At 41.1% G+C, this 20438-nt stretch overlaps 1 protein-coding gene across 1 annotated transcript in view; it reads left to right on the forward strand.

The window, feature by feature from the left end:
• The window catches only part of LOC140197807 (misshapen-like kinase 1), a 352270-nt gene that overhangs the window by 86022 nt on the left and 245810 nt on the right, over nt 1-20438 (forward strand). The window lies entirely within an intron of this gene.

Here is a 20438-nt window from a genome sequence, read left to right on the forward strand (position 1 = left end):
AAGGAGAGACTGGACTTGAGCTAGGTTGCAATTTGTAATGTATGTAATTTGCGTAGGAGTTCAGTGACATCTCTCTTGAATCTTTCATGAAGTGGTGAGTAATGGAACATAAGTTGGAGGACAATATTACCTACTGACAATGGGAATGTTGGTTGAACTGGACATGTCCTCTTCTCAATTACTACCATCAGAGAGGAGGTACAGGAGCCAGAAGATACTCTCTCAATGTTTTAGGAACAGCTTTCTTTTGGCCATCTGATTATTAAATGGCAATGAACTATCTCACACTTTTTTTTTGCATGACTATTTTATATATTTTTTGTTTCTGGACTATTGCTGCAAAACAGCAAATTTCATGACGTATGCCAGTGATGTTAAACCTGATTCTCGTTCAGGTCACTCTTATAAAATTAAAGCAGGCAAAAAATTAAAACTCTTCACAGGAGCAGAGAACTGCTGTAAGGTATGAACTGTGCAGGAAGAATTAAAGAGAATTGGTAATTTAATTTTTAACTGGGGTAGCACATTGACACAGCTGGAAGAGTTGCCTGACAGCTCCACTCACCTGGGTTCAATCCATGCTATATGACTAAAATGCTCTCTGGTACAAGAGACAACGATTAAACAACAGAGGAAAGCTATGAATGGCATTAATGGAAAAAGGCTATAAAATTCTGAAACCGGCACTAAACTAAACCTTGAATTTGCAGAATAGGCTAAATCAACAGGATTTTTAAGTTTCTCAGGAAAAAGAGAAGGTGAATGATTTTGGAATGTTAAAGGTGTAGGAGGAATGGAGTATACTGGAACCAAATCATTACTATACTAGACAATGCATTTTTTTTTAAACGTGTTGCTTCCTAAATTTTTTTTTGTTTATGATAGACCACCTGAAGCTCAACACAAATATAATTTCAGACTACTTGTATCACATAGGAATTTGGAGAAACAAGAAATTAAATTTTATTGAATATAATACATTTAATTGCATAATGGTGCTGACATTTTGCAATAGTTCAACTAAACTAACATTTTTTTTTTGCTGATTTTCATTTGTACTCTGTGTTTCTAAGGCTTCTCACTTAAGTGTTCAACAATAATTAGCCAGCATTGATGGATTTCAGTTACCCTGATACTGTTTTTCCATGACCACAAGGTCTTGGTGAAACCTTTCGCCATGTGCGCTGAGATTTGTAGGGAAGAAGTATAAATGGTTTTGTATGCTTGAAGAATGTTGTCAACCAGCTGCACGTAGTTCGGTGCTCTGTAGTTGCCAAGAAAAATTTCAACAGCATTGTTGGATGCCTAGGTAACATTTTAGTTATGATTTGAAATAACAAATATAGGTGATTTAGGGAAAAAATAGTGCGTGATATGGAAATTTTGTGATTTTTTCATGATCAACAGTCCAAGGTCCGTAAGTTATACCCAAATGTATTCAAGAAGCTAAATTTTTATTGTCCAGTGCTATTGAGGGGATAAATAGGATTAGCATATTGCAGAGGATTTGTGAGAGTACATTGGATGCCTATATCATGACACTGAAGGGCACTGTAGAAAATTTCAGCAGTCTAAAGATAAGGCTATCACAGCTTCCATCAGTGGAACTGCCCGAGGACTTTGCATACTGTGTCAGTATTATCTTTGCAAGGTCACTTGATTGAATAATAAAAATGTTGGCAAAGAACAAATGAGTGTAACTGCATGGACCTAAGGAATAGAATGTTTTTTCCCAGTTCCTAAAAATTGTCTCAATTCAAGAATATGTATTATTAAAATAATGTATAAATTATACAACCTTGAAATTTGCTTGCTTATAGGTAGCCACAAAGTAAGAAATCCAAAAGAACCCAATTTAAAGAGAAAAAAGTATAAAAATAGAAATAAAAGACTCAATGCACAAATTACAGATCATGTAAACAATTGAAGCAAACAACAGCATTCTGACCCAAAACTGAATCTCCAGACCAGCCTGGAGTAAGCCCAAAGCCTCGCTTATCAGTTCATATTAGTGGGCACGGAGCACAGCAGCCAGGGCAGTCTTCATAGCCTCAGTGCCATGGAAAGAAGAGTGGCCATCACGGAGAGCGAGTGAAATTGGCTCTTTCCTCCCATCTGGGTCAGCAGTTAAATTGTCTGAACAGCAAATCGTACCTCACACTAGGGTCCGGTAGCTACTCGCTCCAGGCCCAGATTTTGCTGTCCAAACTGAAGCTGTTACCAAGCTTTTCAAATCAGTTCGGCACCCAGAGAGATTCAGCCTTGTGCCCGGGGATCAGAACTCCCTCTGCTACAATCCTGCTACTTTGATTAACCAGACTCCACTCTATATCTGACCTTGATCAAGTGGAGGGTTTCAGATTTAAATCTTTGATCGAGTTAACCATGTTAATAGCAAAAATTTGATTATCTTAAAAATGGATACAGGTTTCCCCGCCATCCGAAGGTAGAGCGTTCCTATGAAACGGTTCATAAGCCGGAATGTTGTAAAGCGAAGAAGCAATTACCATTTATTTATATGGGGAAATTTTGTGAGCCTTCACAGACCCAAAAATAACCTACCAAATCATGCTAAATAACACGTAAGACCTAAAATAACAGTAACATATAGTAAAAGCAGGAATGATATGATAAATACACAGCCTATATAAAGTAGAAATACTTCTCCACAATCATTTCCTGAACTGTTCTCCGTAGTGAAAATCTCACGCAAGTGCTCTCGGCAAAAACACAGAGCGAGCGCTCTCCAGTAACCTTTAAGCTATGAAGCTACCAAATCATACCAAATAACACCTAAAAATACACAGCCTATATAAAGTAGAAATAATGCATGTACAGTGTAGTATCACTTGCAGGAATCAGGAAGACAGCGAGCACACTGATGATGGTGTGTTAGGCTGAGTCGTCGGAGTTTGGGTGGTGCAGTGGCCCCCACCCTCCGGGCAGCGAACCAATATCGATCCGCGAAGAATGCAGGGGTGCAGCGGTAGCCGGGAGGCACTCAGCACATCTTTAACAAAAAAGCTGAAATAAACTTGCTAATTAATTAGGTGCCGCCCGGCACGTAATTGTCGGCCCAGATCAGTGCCAATTGCAGATTGCATTCCCTCTGATCTGGGCCGACAATTACGTGCCAGACGGCACCTAATTAATTAGCAAGTTTATTTCAGCTTTTTTTTTAAAGTTGTGCTGAGTGCCTCCCGGCTACCGCTGCATTCTCCGTGAATTGGTATCGGTCCGTGGCCTTGGGGGATGGGGTGGTGGGACACTGGAGTGTCATCTCATCGCCATCTGTTTCCATTAGGGCAGGCAGGTCATCTTCTTCTATCTCTGCCTGCCTCGATGTCAAAGGTCGAGGTTCGTCATCTGATGTGGAAGGCTTAAAAAACGACAGTACAGTATGCTTGACTGCTGAGCCTCATACATTTTCTATCATACAGTTCTTTGTAAGGACTCAAACCATCTTGCAAGTGTGCCCTAAACCGACGTACCCTTTCAAAATTAAAGTCGTACTTTATCATTCGATTTCGATTGTTATCCTTTCTTCTTCCAATTGCACCAGTTCTTCATCTATCAGTTCTTGGTCATGGGATGCCAAAACCTCTAAAACATCATCTTCGTCAACTTCCACAAGCTAAACTCACTTTGTCCTTACTTTGTTCACCACGATTGAAACGCTTAATTATGTCTAGTTTTACGCTAAGTGTAATTCCCTTATGACCTCTTTCAGGCCTTTCATATACCTTAGAACTCACCTTGCTAACGGCTGCTCACAGGCACGTGTTGAAGCAATGCCATTCCGAATCCGGGGAGGAGCGGCTGCTCGGGGCACGTGCTGATTTTTTTTTCCCGCGCGCTGCCTTTTTTCATAACAGTGAAAACACTTTCTGTTAGCGAAAACAGGGAACTATTGTAGGTCTTTCGTAACAGTGAGGTTTCGTAGAGCGAATGTTCGAAAAGTGGGGGACACCTGTATCTATTTGTTATTGGATGTATAGTTTCCCTTCCAGAATGTTTAATGAAAATCCAGATGTATGATGTTGACCATTTCAAATGCAAATATGGTTGCTGCTTTGCCTTTGTCTTCCTGGAGGAAGACAAAGTGAGTGACTGGTCTCTCTCTCTCGCCCCTCTCAATGCTGCTGGAGTCTTGAACAAGGTTTAATGGACACGATTTGAGGATTGGACTCTGTAGTTCATGTTATGATGTGTTTCTGGTTTCTGATGTTTGAACGTTGATTTAGATACCAGACTGAAAAGGTCAGGGGCCTGAGACGAGGGACGGGCCGGTCCAGATCGCAGATCTAAGAGTCGGCTCTATGCTGAGCTATGGGACTCTTCGGACTTCAGTTCAGAACGCTGTTTGCTTGCTTGCAGTTACTGTTTACATGATGTGTATTTTATTTTCTGCATGTGTGTGTTTGGGTTTTTTTATATGGTTTCTTTGTTTCGTGGTCGCCTGTTAGTCTAATCTCAAGGTTGTATAATGTTACATACTTTGAACATTACTCCTTTTATTGCTATATTGTGCAATTTTGATTGGGGCAGTTGCTAAATTGAACTGAACACACCTTGACTGTTTCAATGATTTTGTGGTTTGCTGTTGCGCAGTTTCTTTTTTTCTTTGCGCATTGGCCGTTTGTTGTCTTTGAACAGATTCCATGGTGTTTTAGTTTGTGGCTGTCTGTGGGAAGGCGAATCTTAGGGTTGTGTACTGCATACATACTTTGACAATATATGTACTTTGAACTTTGTCATGAGATGTATCTTTTGTTTAGGCATAGCTGCTAATACACCAGTTAAGCAAATTGATCACAAAGTAAGCTATGCCAACCAGTAGCCAGAGAGAGAAACCTCAGAAAGGAAGTCATTTAACAACAAGGTGTGTCACATATATGCACTGTATTAGTCATTCTGTTCTCAGTTCAAAGTATCTTCCTTAATTTAGTGACTAGGTGGAATGCCTTTGATATTAATTTTCTTATTCCAACGTCGGTCAATGGCCTCCTCTTGTGTCAAGATGAGGCCACCCTTAAGAGTGGAGGAGCAACACCTTGTATTCCATCTGGGTAGCCTCCAACCTGATGGCATGAATATAGATTTTACTTTCTTTTAAAAAAAAAAATACCCTCCCCCTCTTCTCTTCCCCACTCTGTCTCTTACCTCATCTCATTTGCCTAACATTCCCCCTGGGTCCCCTCCTCCATCCCATTCTCCTGTGATTCACTCTTCTCTTCTATCAGATTCCTTCCTCTCCAGCCCTCTATATCCTCCTTCACCTCCCCCACACCTTTTTATTCTGCTGTCTTCCCTTTCCCAGTCCTGAAGAAGGGTCTCGGCCTGAACCATTGACTCTTTATTCATTTCCATAGATGCTGCCTGACCTGCTAAGTTCCTCCAGCATTTTGGGTGTGTTGCTCTGGATTTACAGCATCTGACTTTCTCATGTTTGTTTTAATCTATTATGTCCTGAATTTCATTATTTGCATCATTATTTTCTAAAAATTGGAATTGACTCCCAAGTACAGTTTGGTTGCTGATTTGGCCACCATTTTCTAAACTGAGAATTGGCTGGGTCATTGCTCTAAAGAACAAAGAAAATAGTGTGGAAGACCTTAGACATGCTTTTTTTTGTTATATACATTGTTGTAATAATGTGGGTGATCATGGTTTTTCCATGAGCATGATTGTTCTTGGCAAATTTTCTACCGATGTAGTTTGCCATTGCCTTCTGGGCAGTGTCTTTCCAAGATGGGTGACCATAGCCATTATCAATACTTTTCAAAGATTGTATGTCTGGCATCCGTGGCCATATAACCAGGACTTGTGATATGCACCAACAGCTCATACAACCATCCACCACCTGCTCCCATGGCTTCACATGACCCTAATTGGGTGGGGGGACAGGATTTTCTAAACAGGTACTATACCTTGCCCAAGGTGACCTGAAGGCAGCGGAAAGAAGAAGTGCCTTGCCCCTCCTTCGGTAGAGATGTATCTCCACCCCACCACCCAATAATACATAGGAGCACATATATATACAACTGCTTGTTTTATTATGATAGTGTCAGGAATATTATACTGTCTTAAACATGTACCTCACACTTTATGTCAGTCTGTCAAGCTTCATGCCATGTCAATCAGGAACTTGTGCTAATATTATTTTGTGACTGTGATGGACTATAACTATATGTGTGGTGTGTGACTATAACCACTGAGTTGGGTACCTTGGCCCCTGAAGAATGTTTTTGTTTAGCCGTACCCATGTACACTACTGGCATTTAGGGCAGTAGTGAAGGTCCTCCATCTCTGGTGGTGTTCAGGGCTTCCTTCATCATGTAGCTTCCCCTCAGTTTTCACCACTGTCAGTCATGCAAATCTCCGAGTGGAGACTCGGGAATACCGTCACACTTGGATATAGAAGGATTCTTCATTGCTCTTTCTGTAACAATTTATTTTGACCAATGAGGGTTGTTAGCCCTGAGGTGATTTCTGAACCCTTGAGGACCAGTGGGCCACTCTTAGTCTGTCCTCTACCCTTTGACCTGTTTGACATGGGTGATCCTACCAAGAGTCAAAGCATAAAGCTGTGGCTCGAGGCAACACAGCTCTCTGGGTCATTGAGGCACACAAGCCTCCAAACCCTACAACAAGGATGTGGCCCTCTTGGAGGATACACATGTACAGCTGAATGCCAATGAAACTGAAATAGGGCCATTCAGCCCATCGAGTCTGCCCCATCGTTCCATCATAGATGATTTATTATCCCTCGCCTTCTGCCTTCTTCCATAAACTGTTGATGTCCTTACTAATCAAGAAACTATCAGCCTCCACTTTAAGTACACCTAATAACTTGGCCTCCACAGTGCCAAGAAGTGTAAACCTGGATTTTTTTTTCCCTTTATTTCTATCACTTTAAATAGCAAAGAGAAAATAAGGAACTTGATACACTGCTAATTACCAGAGCTGCCATGTCCTATCATTCCTGTACACCACTTGTACAATTCCACAGCAAAAACTATCGTTTAAACCATGCTTTCTTCTGCTATTTTGTCACATATCATTAATAGTAAAATGAATGAGGATTTTTAAGAGGGGAGCAGCAGGTGCTTTCATAAAATTCCTGTATCAGCATGGGTATGCAAAGCCATCTCAGTTGATCTGGAAGGTTTCCGTAAATTTCCCCCTATCTTGTCTTAGCTGAAACAAATTTGCAGTTTTATCTTTACTGTGTGATGTACTACTTTAATAAAAATTCAGGTAGTCGGGGGAATTGTCTTTATTTATTTAGTGATGCAACATGGTTCAATATTAAAGTACACAAGTGTTACCATATGCTACCCCAAGATTCGTTTTCTTGCCATACTCTACAAATCTATGGAATAATATCTATAACGGAATCGGTGAAAGGCTGCCCAACTGGGGTGTTCAACCAGGCTGCAAAAGACAACAAACTGTGCAACTGTAAATAGAAAGAAAGAATAATAAATAAGCCATAACTATGGAGCATGTGAGATGAGGAGTCTTTGAAAGTGAGCTCGTTGGTTATGGGAACATTTCAGTGATGCAGCAAGTGAAGTTATCCCCCTTCATTGAAGTGCCTGATAGTTGAAGGGTAGTGACTGTTTCTGAACCTGGTGGTGCAAGTTCTGAGCCTCTTATAATTTCTACCTGATGGCAGTAGCGAGAAGAGAGCATGACCTTGGGTGGTGGGGGTCCCTGATGATGGATGCCGCTTTCCTGTGACAGTGTTTCATGTAGATGTGCTCAGTGGTTGGGAGGGCTTTACCTATTGGGAGAAATGGACCCAGCAATCCTGTGCTGCCTGATAGGTCTTTCTTACAAATTCCAGACTTCGTTCCATCCCTGACTTATAAACCTCATTATTTTAAAATCTGTAAAGCCCTATTATGCACCATGGTCTTGCATGCTGATTGCCTCAAATTTAAAATTCTCCCTGTTCTTAAGCTATTTGTATGCATGTATATGGTGAAATGACAGTGAATGAAATGGAAATTGGGCTATTCGACCCATTGGGTCTTCTCCGCCATTATATCATAGAGGATTGACTTTTCCCCCTCTCCCCCATTTTCCTGCCGTTAGTAATGTTAATCATCATCATTATGCCTTAAGTTGTATGACGTGGGTGATCATGGTCTTTCCATGACACAAGATGTGAACCTCAGCCAATATCAGTACTTTTCAGAGGTTGTCAGCCTGGCTTCAGTGGTCACTTAACCAGGACCACAAAGGTTCAAAGCTCAAAGGTTCATTTATCATCAAAACATGTATCCATGTACGACTCTGAAATTTGTATTTCTGCCGATAGCCACAAAACAGAAAAAACGTGGAAGTCATTCAGAAAGAAACATCAAATCCTCCTCCCCCAATTATGTGATGTGCACCAGCTGCACATCACCTGCTCTCATGGCTTCACATGACCCTGATCAGAGGGGGTGGGGGAGGCTAAGCAGGTGCTTTACCTTGCCCAACAGTAACCTGCAGGCAAGCAGAGGGAAGGAGTGTCGCGCATCTCCTTTGGTAGAGATGTATCTCTACCCCAACACCCATGCAATTTAATACCCATTACTAATATTCACACTTTACCTTCTCTGCTACCTCTGCTAAGTCGTTTCTCTTCCTCAGTTCAGATAAAGGGCCCTAGACCTGAAACATCTGATTATAATTTTTTTCTACAGATGCTGTGAAACTGTTCTACATCTTTCTGCTTTTATCTCAGACTTCCAGCATCTTGCAATCATTGAAAAGTTACAGCACAAAAACAGACCCTTCAGTCCATCTTGTCCGTGTCAAGTAATTTAAACTGTCTACTGCCGTTAACCTGCACTGGGACTTTAACCCTCCATACTCCTACCATCCATGTACCTATCCAAACTTTTCTTAAATGTTGATATCGAGCTCACATGTTCCACTTGTGCTGGCAGCTTGAGCTACACTCTCACAGCCCTCTGAGTTAAGAAGTTTCCTCTCATGTGCACCTTAAACATTTCACCTTTCACCCTTAGCTCATGACCTCTAGTTGTAGGCCCACCCAACCTCAGTGGACTATTTCAACTTCCAATCATACTTTGTGCTCTTAACTCCTTTGCTTGTATATTCTTTAAATATATTGTGTTTGGCATTCTGCCTCTTTGTTCATTGATCCATCAAGTCACATGCCTTTGGGAAATGAAAGGAAACTGGAGCATCTGGAGGAAGCCCATGTATTAACTGGGCAACATGTGACTTCCAGATTGACAGCACCCAATGTTAACTCTGAATGCAGGTCTGCGGCACTGTGGGATTCTAATACTGGTACCATGATTCCATTCTCGAATGTCAGTTCTGAATTTGGTATCAATTTTACTTACTCCCCCCCCCCCCACCCCCACCCATTAGCATTTACTTTCGGAAGATAACTATTGAAATCAATTCTGTCATCCTTTCAGGTCACTGTGAGTCAGTTTTTCTGAAGAAAAATCGCATTTCCCTTTTCTGCCTCCCTTTCCGAAAGTGAATTGGGAAATCTGGTGTATTTTCTTTTATTGTATTCATTTTAAGAGATTAATTAGTGAGCATTGAAGCTCTTGAATTGAAAACGGCTGCAGGCACCAATCTTTACACCCAGTATGACTAGATTAGATACAGGGCACTTGCAGTGCAGTTTTCTTTAAAATGCAAATCAAAGTACATGATTTCATTTCTCGCAGGAACTATTGTTCTGAGAAGATTGTTAATCTGCTGATTCCTGTCATTCATCAGTGATGATGATGATGTTGACTCAGACCTGAGAGTCCAGCGTCGGGCATTTTCATGCCTTACAAGGCGCAGTTCGAAAGGCTGTGTGGGGCGCCACTCCTCACACAGACATTTCACAGTATTATTTTACGAGGCCAAGTTGCAAGTTCACCATCAACCCGGTGCGGATGGAGAGCACATACGGGGGTGGTCTGTCACTGGATCGAACTCGGGAACCTCCGTTCTCGAGCCCGGCTAATCTCACTGCACCACAAGCCGACAATTGATTGGTTCATTGATTCATTGGTTCATTGACCAGCCAATTCATTGATTAAATCCACGTTAAGGTGGTATGTCTCTTTCACATGGGTATGTACTGGGACACTGAAACTGTCCAACATGCATTGTTGATCTGAAATTAACAGGTTTTTTTTCTCTCTGAGTGGGTATTCGAATCTTTTGACTAAAATGTGTTGTAATTAAAATACAATTGTAATATAGCTACTTAAAAGTAATATGATTGTGTGTTTGTGTGTTGGTCATTGCTGAATCCTTGGGAATTGAGATGAAATTGCCGTTGGTTGTAATAAGACCTGCTTTCCTGGATATGATCTATGTTGTTTCCTGTAGCTCTGCTTGGCATTCACATTTGGAAACTGAACTATTTTCTCAATAATGCAAGTAGCTCATTGAAAAATTAATAAATAATTGTAATTCCACCCTCAGCACTAGTTGTACTTTATAATTGAATAATGCCATCATGTTGATTAAGTTGTGAGGTGTCATATTGGTTAGTCATAGGAACAGAGTCTTTGGCTCACTTTGAGTCTGTTCCTGCCATCAGTCCCGGTTATGTTGAATAGGTTTGGACTTTATTCCTTGGGGATTGAGGGGAGATTTGATAGAGGTATACAAAATTATGAAGGGTATAGATAAGGTAAATACAGGCAAACTTTTTCCACTGAGGTTGGGTGGGCCTACAAGCAGAGGTCATGGGTTAAGGGAGAAAGGTGAAATGTTTAAGGGTAACATGAGGGGAAACCTCTTCACTCAGAGGGTTGTGACAGTGTGGAACAAGCTACCAGCACAAGTGATGCATCTGGGCTCAGTTTCAACGTTTAAGAGAAATTTGGATAGATACATGGATAGGAGGAGTATGGAAGGCTACTACCCGGTGCAGGTTGATGGGAGTAGGATATTTAAATGTTTTTGTGTGGGCTAGATGGGCCGAAAGGCCTGTTTCTGTGCTGTACATTTCTATGACTTAATTTAGTCAGTTATACAGCATGAAAGCAAGACTTCAGCCCAAATTGTCCATGCCAAAAAAAGGTTCCTGAGTTGGTCCCATTTCGCTTGTGTGTGGCCTATATTCTTCTAAACCAGGGTATGCCAACATTTTTTATGCCACGAACCCCAAGTTGGGATCCCCTGGTCTAAATCTTTTCCTATTCATGTCCAACTGTCTTTAAAATGATACAATTGTGCCTGTATCTACCACTTATCAGCTAAAGCTGGTCTTTCCGTATTTCCACCACCCTCTATGGTAAATCTTGCCCCTGGGGCCCCCTTTTAAATCTTTTCACTCAGTCTTTGAACCTATGCCCATGTAGACTTCCCTACCCTAGAGAAAAGACTAACCTTCCATTATCTAGTCCTCTTGTAATTTTTCAAACCTTTAAGGTCACCTCTCAACTCCCTTCGATCCAGAGAAAGGAGTCCAGGCCAATCCAGCCTCTCTTTATAATTGAAGACAGTAACATCCTTGTAAAACTTTCCTACATCCTCTCTAGCTTCATCACGTCCTTCTTATACCTGTATACAAAAAGACGCACAATAATGCATCTTGTACAGCCATAACATGACCTCCCTGAAATAGACAGAACGAGTTTTGCGTAGTCGTTGCTCGCAGTATTTTGGATAGGTGCCTAAATTTTATCCTCCGGGGTGGATTTCAACCTCTGATCTTTGAGTTACTAAAGGAATAATGTTTGAGATTGGCAAAGAAGCAAAAACCTGGTTAATTTTCACTTTGCAATATTAAACCCATAATGCACATTCATTAGCTTCTAATATTATTTGCAGCCCTATGCCTGAACAAATTTTACTGTTCACATTTCAAATGAATCACTGTGGAGCCAAGATATTTTGTAAACTACTGACGAAGGTAGCCTGGGTGTTCCTTGAAATATGACATTGTGCAACTCCACATTATAATTATGCATTGGCTAATTCCTCTTGCAAAAGACAATAACTCCTCAGATAAACTTTGTTATAGATGCCAACCTGACTCTGCTTTGGACACTTTTAACTTGCACTGGACACTTATAACTGATTTAACTGACATGTGGCGGTTGTGTTTTACTATTTATTGTTATGTTTATTATTTAGTGTTGTGTTATGTTATGATTGCACTGCCCCTGAGAAACGCTGTCTCATTCTGCCCTGCAGAGCTGATGTATGGTTAGAATGACAATAAAGTTTTTTGAATCTTTGAAGTGTCATTGGTTTGGGAATCCAATTTTGTTGATTTCCAAATGTTGCAGTAAAAATCTGAAAATTCAAAAATATGTAGCAGAATTTTGGAATAGTACCTGTCCTTTTAGTTTGAGGGTCTTTGCAGTGAAACCTAGTGCTGTCTTCAACCTGTCTGCATTTTGCCCCAAATCTCATTTAAATAGAAGTTACTGAAGTTGTTTCTGCAAAGTCAGCATTAATCAAAGGTGGTACATGTGTATTTGGTTTGTTGCCAAGACCCTATGGTTCATTAATCTGCAAAGTACGTCCTGGAATTCAGAAGGCTTCTATTAAAATTCCAATAAGAGGGAGGTACATAAGAGGGTTAATAAATTAGCAAAGGTGGTTGTTCAATAGTTCAAGTAATATCAAGGAATATATACAATATACAACCTGAAATTCTTACCCTGCACAGACATCCACGAAACAGAATAAAAACATTTGAACCCCAAAGGTCCCCTCACGCACAAGCAGCATCAAAAGTATTGGCCCTTACCTCCTCTCCCTCCTCTACTTACTCCAGCAAAAGCATCACCCCACCATCCGCCGTGCAAGCAATAGCAAAGCCCCCCCCCAGAGACCATGATCTAGAGTCCGCCAAGAGCTACTGTCCATCTCACTACTTCAGATCTCAGACAGGCGCTCTCTTTCGCAACAGACGAGGGGAACACCAACAGCTCGCTGTTTCGATGTAATAATCTTCTGCGTCGTTTGTCAGACTCGAGGATCCTTTCAGGTGCACTGACAGTATATTGGTTCAGTCTTCTGCGATGAGCATTCAAACTACATTTATAATCAAAATATGTGTAAATTATACAACCTTGAGATTTGTCATCTTATTGGCAGCTATAAAATAAAGAAACCCCAAAAGAACACATTAAAAAACACCTGTCAATTTGCAGAGAGAAAAAAATATGCAAATAATAAAAGCAAGTAAATAACATTCAGAACTGAAGGTTTACAAAAGATATGAAGCCAGGCTTGGCTGCAGCTAGAGCAGTGAACAGAATTGGCCCATTCCTCACTTCCGATCCCAACGCCCTGACCTTTTCAATCTGGGCCGGCGCTTAGTTTATCCAAACATTGGGTTGTTCCTCACTATCGAACCACACTAGTGCCTGGACCTTGCCACCACTATTTGGTCTGTACACCTCCTTCCCAATTCATCCTGCTACTTAAATTGATCAAACATCGGGCCTTCCTTCACTCTCAGGGGTTGCCTTGAGAAATGGCAAAAAGCATAAGAACAAGTCTAAGCAGGAATTTGGATGAAGATGACTATTTAGGTAGTAAGGAAAAAAAATTTAAAAACCTAGTATTCTAAAGAATTTTAGTATTTAAAGAAATGTCAGTGTTCCTGAAGCAATTTGGGAAAATTTAATTTCTCAGCGTTACTATTTCAGAGGACCTATCTTGGGCCCAGCAGTTACAAAGAAAGCATGGCAGCATCTCAATTTCCTTGGGAGTTGCAAAGATTTGCTATGACATCTAAAACTTGCATAATCTTTTATAGATGTGTAGTGGAGAGTATATTCACTGGTTGCATCACAGCCTGGTATGGAAACTCCAGTGCTCTTGAACAGAAAATATTATAAAAGGTAGTGGTTACAGCCTAGTCAATCACAGATAAGGCCCTCCCCACCACGAGCACATCTCCACGAAACATTGTCGCATCATCATGGATCCCCACCACCCAGGACATGCTCTCTTCTCTTTGTTGCCATCAGGAAGAAGGTACAGGAGTGTCAGGGCTCACACCACCAGGTTCAGGAGCAGTTATTAACCCTCACCAATCAAAAGTTTCAGAGGTACACTTAATGTCAGAGAAATGTGTCCAATATACATCCATAAATACAAACCCCATTTCCAGAAAAGTTGGGATATTTTCCAAAATGCAATAAAAACAAAAATCTGTGATATGTTAATTCACGTGAACCTTTATTTAACTGACAAAAGTACAAAGAAAAGATTTTCAATAGTTTTACTGACCAACTTAATTGTATTTTATAAACATACACAAATTTAGATTTTGATGGCTGCAACACACTCAACAAAAGTTGGGACAGAGGCATGTTCACCATTGTGTTACATCACCTTTCCTTTTAATAACACTTTTTAATCGTTTTGGAACTGAGGATACTAATTGTAGTAGATTTGCAATTGGAAATTTTGTCTATTCTTGCTTGATATAAGACTTCAGCTGCTCAACAATCCGTGGTCTCCGTTGTCTGATTCTCCTCTTCATGATGCGCCATATATTTTCAATAGGAGATAGATCTGGACTGGCCACAGGCCAGTCAAGCACACGCACTCTGTGTCTACAAAGTCACGCTGTTGTAGCCCGTGCAGGATGTGGTCTGGCATTGTCCTGCTGAAATAAGCATGGACGTCCCGGGAAGAGACGTCGCCTTGATGGCAACATATGTCTCTCTAAAATCCTAATATACGCCTCAGAGTCAATGGTACCTTCACATACATGCAACTCACCCATGCCATTGGCACTGATGCACCCCCATACCATCACAGATGCTGGCTTTTGCACCTTTCGCTGATAACAATCCGGATGGTCGTTTTCATTTTTGGCATGGAGAACTCGATGCCCGTTTTTTCCGAAAACTAGCTGAAATGTGGACTCATCTGACCACAGCACACGGTTCCACAGTCTTTCGGTCCATCTGAGATGAGCTCGGGCCCAGAGAACTCGCCGGCGTTTCTGCATAGAGTTGATGTATGGCTTCCTCCTTGCGTAATACAGTTTCAAGTTGCATTTCTGGATGCAGCGACAGACTGTGTTGAGTGACAATGGTTTTCCAAAGTACTCCCGAGCCTTTGACGGACGCTACTTTTATACCCAGTCATGATACCTCACCTGCTACCAATTAGCCTGCTTAATGTGGAGTCTTCCAAACCAGTGTTACTGGAATATTCTGTGCACTTTTCAATCTTATTTTAACTCTGTCCTAACTTTTGTTGAGTGTGTTGCAGCCATCAAATTCTAAATTTGTGTGTAGTTACAAAATACAGTTAAGTTGGTCAGTAAAACTATTGAAAATCTTTTCTTTGTACTTTTGTCAGTTAAATAAAGGTTCACGTGAATTAACATATCACAGATTTTTGTTTTTATTGCATTTTGGAAAATATCCCAACTTTCTGGAAATGGGGTTTGTACTTTTTCTTCGCAATGATCCGCGAGAACAGAGGAGTGCCCCCAAAGAATGAATGACAGTTAAATGTCAGAACCCCAAAGCGCCCCCCCCCAGCTCCCCACTCCCATGCATAAGCAGCAGCAAAGCAACAATCCCCCCCCACCAGCAAAAAAAATGCATTGGCACCCACTACCGAGCACTCAAGCGTGCAGCAAAGCAACAGCAAAGACACAGACTTACAGAACCCCACCAACTACTCGCTCACCCGGTATTTGACATACTGCAGGCTCTCTCTCTTTCCTAATAAGGGAGAAAGAGGTGTCTCCGTTTCACAGCGAGAGGGGAGACATTACAAACAACTCACTGATATATGATGTTAAAAATCCGTTGCGTCGCTTTTTCCAAGCTCTGGACCCCAAGAACTCGGGTCTCTGGGCACGTAGCCAGCAACCAGCTTGCTGCTTTCTATCTTCCGTCTCCCACGACACACCATCTTCCTGCAGAGACACTGAGCTTTGGTCTGCCCATTTCCAGAGCCACGAGATCCCGGAACTCCGAAGGGCAAGTTAATCTCTTAGGCCTTGGCTTATCAAATAACGGCTGTTCGTGAAACCCTGAGAGTAGGTCCCATTACTCCAAAGAACCAAAGTCAGTGTGTAACTCCAGGTGAGGGTCTTCAAAAGAACCCTGAAAGGGAAAAATAGAGGTAATAAAGATGGAAATAGAACTGTTTCCGAATGTGCAAGCAACGCCATTAGGTGCCATTGTTTCCTGCTAAGCTCTTCCAAAGGGGATAACTTCACTCACCCTATCACTGAAAAGTTCCCACAACCTATGGATTCACTTTCAAAGACTCCGTCTTTATGTTCTTGATAGTCTTTGTTTATTTATTTATTATTCTTTCTGTTTGTACTTGCACAATTTGTTGTCTTTTGCGTGCTGCTTGAGCACCCTAGTTGGTGCGGTCTTTCATTGATTCTATTATGGTTGTTATTCTAATATAGATTTTTTGATTATGTCCACAAGAAAATGAATCTCAGGGTTGTATATGGTGACATAAATTTACTTTGAACTTTGAAATGATTGATATATTGATTATTGAAATATAGTCAGAACATACTTGGAAGAAAGTCTTGTTCCAGATCAAATCTGGAATGTTGTGTGTGTGTGTGTTTTTAGTAGCCACGTATAAAGAGCTTATTTTCACGATATTGTCCAATGTTTGGGAATGTGTTATGTGAACATTAATGAAGTAAGATTGTCTTTGGCATTTCGAAAGTTTGGAAAAATACATAAAATTTGAAGAACTTGAGTGTCTTGAACTAAGCAGATGGGCAGAACCTTAAAGAGAAGAGTTTCACAGATGCAGAAATCCAAATCAACACACACACACAATGCTGGAGGATCTCAACAGGTCAGGCAGCGTCTATGTAAAATGAATAAGGAGTCGATGCTTTAGGCTGAGACTCTTCAGGACTGGAAAGGAAAGGGTGATGGGAAGGAAGACCAGTTAGAAGGTGATAGGTGAAGCCATGGATGGGAAATGTAAAGGGCTGGAAAAGAAGGAATCTGATAGGAGAGTGGAGCATGGGAGAAAAGGAAGGAGGGGCACCAGGGGAAGAAAGGAGGAGGAGGAGGGAATTTTTTTTTAACTGGAAAGAAATTGATGTTCATGCCATCAGATTGAAGGATACCTAGACAGAATATAAGGTGTTGTTCTCCCACCCTGGCGGGGGGGGGGGCTCATCTTGGCACATCAGAACAGGGAGGGGAATTGAAATTAAAAATGTTTGGCATGATTATCGATTTCTCCTTTTGCCTTCTCAGGCTGCAGGTTGAAAGCATTTAGGAGTTCCTACCTCTATATTCAGAATGCTCAGTTATATTCAGGGTCAAGACATTTTTTTCATACTAAGTTAAGGAGATTGGCATCAACGTCTGACTGGATTGCTCTTGACATGCAACGGACCTGAGGGCTGTATAACGTACTATTATTTCTGATGACTCTGTCACTTTGACAGTTCTGAAGTATAAAATACAGCAGTAATTAGTGGTTTAAAGATTCTTTTAAGTGTTTATCCATCCTCCTTTCATGGAACTATTTGGCAAACTTTAGGATACATGTTTCATTGCAAGCACAGGTTCATTTGGCAGGTATTGCAACACTATACATTTTGAAGGCTTTTCACGAACTTCAGGAATCGCCATTCTATCAGTAAGTCATTTAAATGAAAGATGAAGAGGCTCCTTGATGAATCCTGTTGAGCTCCTAGTGGAACTTAGAGTATGTGCTTTGCTGTATATAGCCACAGCAACCACTATATTAGATACCACCTAATAAAGTTGACTGAGTGTTTATGGTCTTTTGCTGCTGTAGCCCATCCACTTCAAGGTCCGTTGTGTTGTGCGTTCAGAGATGCTCTTCTGCACACCACTGTTGTGATGCGTGGTTATTTGAATTACTGTCGCCTTCGTGCCATCTTGAACCAGTCTGACCTCTCTCATTAACAAGGTATTTTCACCCACCATGTTTTTTTTGTGTTTCATACCATTCTCTGTAAACTCTGGAGACTGTTGTACATGAAAACATGTACATGATCAGCAGTTTCTGAGATACTCAAACCACCCTGTCTGGCACCAACAATCATTCTATTGTCCAAGTCACTTGGATCACATTTCTTCCCCATTCTTATGCTTGGTGTGAACTGAACCTTATGACCATGTCTGCGTGATTTTATGGATCGAGTTGCTGCTATATGTTTGGCTGATTAGATATTTGCATTAATGAGCAGGTGTATCTGATAATGTGGCCACTGAGTGTATTGGTGTCAGGATTAAGCCTTACAACGTGAAGACAAAACATTTTATCACTGGAACCTTGAAGTTGGCCCACCCTTCTGTTTTAGGATGGGGCCATAGTGCCACAAAATTTGGGAGAGAGTCTGGAAAACACTTGACCCAGAGGATAATGTAAAAATAATAGTCAATGAATCAATTAAAACTAGAGATGGATTGGATTTGGGAGTATGTAGTACATGCTACTTTGTTGGGTGGGTAGATAGTTGGATAGCTTCCAATCTGATGGCATGAATATCGATTTCTTCCAGTAATAATCTCCCAGCCCCATCCCTCCTCTCTACCTCTCTGACCTTTTACTTCTCACTCGCCTATCACTTACCCCTGGGTTGAACCCTCCTTCTCTTTCTCCTGTGATCCACTCTTCTCTTCTATCAGAATATTTCTCCAGCCCTTGAACTTTCCCACCCACTTGACTTCACCTATCACCTTCCCCTCCTTGCACTTTTTTATTTTAGTGGCAACCCCACCACTTCAGTCCTGAAGGGTCTCAGCCTGAAACAGCGACTGTTCATTCATTTCCATAGATGCTGCCTAACGTGTAGAGTTGCTCCAGCGTTTTGTGTGTTGCTTCGGATTTCCTGTATCTGCAGACTTTCTCATGTTTAGATAGAATTGAGTTTAACTGAACGATAAAGCCATTTATAAAAGCTGAGTGACCTTCTTTTGTCAATAATTGTGTATTACAGAACATGGGAATGAGGAAAAAAGGGTTTTAGTAAAGGATCTCAATTCAGTCTTGTTGCTGGCTAAATTGCAAGCCCGTTACAGTGCTTCATGGAGATGCAAGTTTGTAAGTTATTGAATTGAATCATGGAATTGCTATGGCATAGGAGGCCTTCACCCTCAAGTCCACGCTAGCTGCCCATATGTCAGTGCCTTTGATTTTTTTCAAATTAAACTTATTACCAAAGTACACATACAGTTGCAAGAAAAAGTTTGTGGACCTGATTTTCTACATTAATTAATCAGAAAATGTGGTCTGATCTTCTTCTAAGTCGCAATAATAGACAAACACAATTCTGCCTAAATTAACAACACACAATTATACTTTTTGTCAGTACTGAGTATACCATTTAAACAATCAGTCTAGGTTCAAAAAAGTATGTGAAGGTAATGCCTTCTACAAAAGCTATTTGGAGTGGGATGTTCCAATCGATGAAGTGAGATTGGAGGTGTGGGTTGTTGAGATGCCCCTACCTTTTTTTTTTAAAAAAGACACACAGTTAGGTTACTGACAGAGCCTGCTCTTCTCAAGAATGACCTGTTTATGTGCACCATGCCTCGATCAAAACAACTTTTAGAGGACTTTAGAAGAAGAATTTTCGAGATGCATAAAGCTGGAAATGGCTACAAAAGCATTTCTGAAGACCTGTTTGTTCATCAGTCCACAGTAAGAGAAATTGTCCACAAATGGAGGAAATTCAATATGGTTGCTATTCTCCCTCAGAGTGGGCGTCCTGCAAAGGTCACACCAAGAGCACAACGTGCAATGCTGAATGAGAAAAAGAACCCAAGGGTAACAGCAAAAAACCTGCAGGAATCTCCAGAATTTGCTCAAGTCTCTGTTCATGTGTCCACAATAAGAAAAACACTGAACAAGAATAATATTCATGGAAGTGCACCACGGAGGAAACCACTGATCTCCCAAAAAAAATTGCTGCACGTCTCGAGTTTGCAAATCACCAACCTGGCTGATCCATAATGCTTCTGGGTAAATGTTCTGTGGACAAATGGGACAAAAGTTGAACTCTTTGGCAGGAGTACACACTATGGGAGAAAAAGGGAACTGCACATCAACATCAAAACCTTATCCCAAATGTGAAGCATGGTGGAAGGAGCATCATGGTTTGGGACTGCGTTGCTGCCTCAGGGCCTGGACAGCTTGCAGTCATTAAGGGAATGATGAATTAAAAATTGTATCATGACATTTTACAGGAGAATGTCAGGGTAGTGGTCCATCACTAGAAGCTTACAAGAAGTAGGATGATGCAACAAGACAACAATTTGAAACATGAGTAAATCAACAACGGAATAGTTTAAAAAGAAAATTCATGTTTTGAAATGGCCAAGTCAGAGTCCAAACCTTAACCCAGTTGAGATACTGTGGCATGACCTGAGAGGGCTGTTCATGCAAGGTATCCCAGAAACATTGATGAACTGAAATAGTTTTGTTATGGAGGA

Source organism: Mobula birostris, chromosome 5, assembly GCF_030028105.1.
Source record: "Mobula birostris isolate sMobBir1 chromosome 5, sMobBir1.hap1, whole genome shotgun sequence".
Taxonomy (NCBI): Eukaryota; Metazoa; Chordata; class Chondrichthyes; order Myliobatiformes; family Myliobatidae; genus Mobula; species Mobula birostris.